We start from the raw sequence: 3,642 nt of genomic DNA on the forward strand, positions 1-3,642 counted from the left end.
CAGGCGCAGCAGGGCCGGGCGCCCCGGGGAGCGGGAGGGCCGGCGGCGTGTGGGCTCCGGGCCCAGGCGGCGGGAGGACCAGGGCACCGCAGCCTCCCGGTACTGCTCAGGCTGAGCGGAACGGCAGCCGGGCCTGCTGGGGCAAGCCTTGCGCAGGCTGGGCCTTCAGCTTTGTGGGGGCTTGAAAGCTCTTCTGTGACAGACGTTTATGGCTTCTGCAGATCTGTGTCAGGGTCCCCAGGGAGAGTCCCTGGCCTGTCCCTGTGTTCGCCCATCAAAGGGCACTCTCCAGCCTCACTGTGAGATAGGTCTTGCCCGTAACTGAACTGAAACACGCTGAAAGGCAGCGAGGTGTTTTAAGACCCAAACCAGACTTTCTACCGATAAATACATCTTTATTAGTGGTTTTATATTTTAGTATTGAACTATTTGACATGTAGAGGTACAACTGTGAAATTACAGTTATCCTGAAACCACATACCTTTGGTTAGAGGAATGAGAGTTGTGCTCCAATTTCTTGTCCAACTTTAAATAGCACACTTCATGAACTTAAGAAATGCTAAATCTCTTACATGTTATGAGGGAAAAAAAACCCTAAGTTTTATCTTTAACAAAATCTTGCTACTACCCCACAGCAAATCATCAACATGTTACATGTCATGTAACAAAAATGCTGTATTTCACTATATTGCTTCTCTAGCTTTCCCCATCTCTTTGCCTGCCTGGAAGAAGCTAATACCTCAGCGCCCTTTGAAGTAACATTGCATGAACTCACACAATATTCTGGATTTTGTTAGCTTGACTATCTTAATAATTCACTAAAAACATTTTCCCTTTTTCAAGTCATAATAGTGTTCATTCTGTTAAAGCCTGTGTCCCACCAAAGTGCCTAAAAATAGTAATTTAAAAAAAAAAAAAGGAAAAAAGTTATTGGAGTACTTTAGGTACTGAAAAGCTGTCTACTTACAGACAGATGTTTTTGCTGTTGCCTGTGTTATGTCTTAGGAAAGAGTTGCCAAACAGATCAAGTACAACAAAAAAGTAAAATCTAAAAGGAAAAAAAATGTGCTTACTTCCAGAAACAGTTTGATTTCTAGAAGAAATATCTTAATGTTTTGGTTGGATAAGTATTGTCATCTATTCCTGCATAGTCCATAGCCAGATACAATTAGGAAAATCTCTGTTAACAATACCAAAAGTATTAGGGTAGTTAACCATGTCATACCTGAGAGTAGAGGAGATGGTGCTTTGTTATTTAAGTGAAGTACAACACTTCCAATGTTGTCACTTCTGGGACTCACAAATGGCTGGGCATTGATGAGTTCCCTTCATCAGATCCTTTGCTTGTTTGGTCCTGCCCTTACTTCTCTATTTCAATACACATCTATGATTTTGTGCTGCTTTCTTAGTTGCTTTCTTCAGAGCTAGTGAAGGGGGCAAGTGGGTCAGCCATTAACAGTGAAAGAGATGTCGTACAGTTTTCAAGATGTCTCTTGGAAAAAAATGTAAAAATACCACCAACAAAAAACAACCAAATAAACCCAAACCCCCAAACTGTTGTGTTCTGACTCATTTGATAAAGGAAGTGCTATCTTTCTTCTTCCTGTTCTTCAGGCACTGCTGCAGCTTACTTTAGCTGTATCTGTTTCAAATGCTAGATGTCTATGGAATGACTTTTTTTCCCAGACATTGTTATATACTCTTTCTTTAAATATACAGTGAAATCTGGTTTTGACCTTTCTCGTCAGTGGCTAAGATGGAAGAGGTGTGTTTCTGTTAATACCAAGCTGGTAAAAGAGAAGCTGCTACAAATGTTAAAAAAGGAGGTGATGTCCACCTTCTCTGAGGAAGAGGACCTGGCAGATTTTTAGTGAATTTTTAAAATTATTTGTTTCCCGCTCCCAACCTGATTTTGCCATAAAATAGCAGAAGACATCTCTAGTGGCTTTCAAGCATTTTTCTTGTCTTATATCCTATATACTCCCTGTTGGAAGCTGGTTTGCAAGGAATGGGGGTGGCAGGACTGAAGTGCTAAGGCTTGGACAACCGGCCCAAGCCAGAGTTGACCTATAGATGAATCCTGTATATTTTATAACTGATAACCATTGTGCTAGTAGGTATTGTACTAAGTTATAACAATGCACTTCTGCTGATGTAAAAAGTGCTGAAGCATTGAAATACTGAAGCCTGAACAACAGGCCCCAAGCCGAAGCTGCTTAGTGTGTAATCATTAACAAAGTGTGTAAACTCACTAGTGAAAGGTGCAGCTTAGACAAAATACAATCAGTAGTGAGGAGAGATTGTATGCAACTTTCCTTTCTCAGCCTTGTTCAAGGGTGAGAACCCAAGTGTCTGCCCTTGTTAGAAACTCCCTTGGTTTCCCCCCGCCGGGCCCTGGCCAGGCTTTGGGTGGAATCCAACAGGAGAATGAAACCAGAAATCTTCTGCTCAAAACAAAGGTGCCAGCTGTTCTGGCCTGTCCATCTCTGGTACATAAGGCTGGACCCGCTCACAGTGACTTTGGGTGCCTCACCTATGGGTGGACGCACCGCATAGGATTTCCCCCTTGCTGGGACAGGCTCTGCAAACCCTCGCTGTGACCGGGGCTGCCCAGCCGCTGCGGGGCTGGGTGATGATAATATATGCAAGTGGTGATGGATCTTTCTTAATCTCTATTCTCTCTCTCATGTATTAAATTATGTAATTATCCCGTGATTTAATGCATTACCCTGTTTTTTCCTGTTTGCTGCTTTAAGTGCACTATTCTGCTTTTTCTTACTGCATGTTTTCTGTATTACACTGTTACATTGGTTATCACTAGTAAAATAGGCCTACTCTTTTCACTCTGGTGTCTGGGTTTAATTGGCATCCTTAATCAGCAAAACTAGGACTTAATTGCAAACACCCAAGCGACTGCAGAGCCTGCAGGAGCAGCTGGGCTGAGCAGGGGTGTGGTGCTGCTTCCTCACTGCAGTAGGCAAGCCCTCGCCTCCCCCTGGGCTCTGTCTTGCTCCTGGCTAGAGTGGCCTCTGAATAGCTCCATGTCCACCTCTTCCTCAAGCTGTATTCTCTCTGGCACTAAACCCCAACCTGCATTTTGTAGTTTGTGGAGCTACTGTGCTAGTCTTCTCCCCATGCTTTGCAAAGTGCTTTGGTCTGAAGACTGGTGAAAGACTGGGTGTCTGATTGAGGGAACAGCAACCTCAATTTGCATTATATTTTGCTTTTGGATTATTACAGAACCTGTTTGGATTATATCATTACGATATATTTGAAGGAGAATGGCCTGATTTGGGGTTTGCTACCTCTCATCATTCTATTCAGGGCTGGGAAACCTTAATATTCAAATTCTCAGAGCATCACTCAAAGTTTCATCCAGTATCTTTCTGAAAATTTTCCATGTTTAAGAAGAAACACTTTTCCTGGGTGAAACTTAACATAAATTCTGTTGAAGCAAGAAACTGTTTTTCTCCATAGAGTTACTTCAGGGAATAGTCAGAGTACACACTCAGGTGAAGGGGTTTGTGATCTTTCAGTGCCTATCACAACCTCGTTTTAAGGTTATTGTTACCAATAAACGAAGGTGTAAGGTGTTGGCTATTTAGGGACAGGCTCTGTTTCTAAATTGGTGCAAGTGCAACA

This window comes from Athene cunicularia (assembly GCF_003259725.1).
Source record: "Athene cunicularia isolate RWA chromosome Z unlocalized genomic scaffold, athCun1 chrZ_part1, whole genome shotgun sequence".
Lineage (NCBI taxonomy): Eukaryota > Metazoa > Chordata > Aves > Strigiformes > Strigidae > Athene > Athene cunicularia.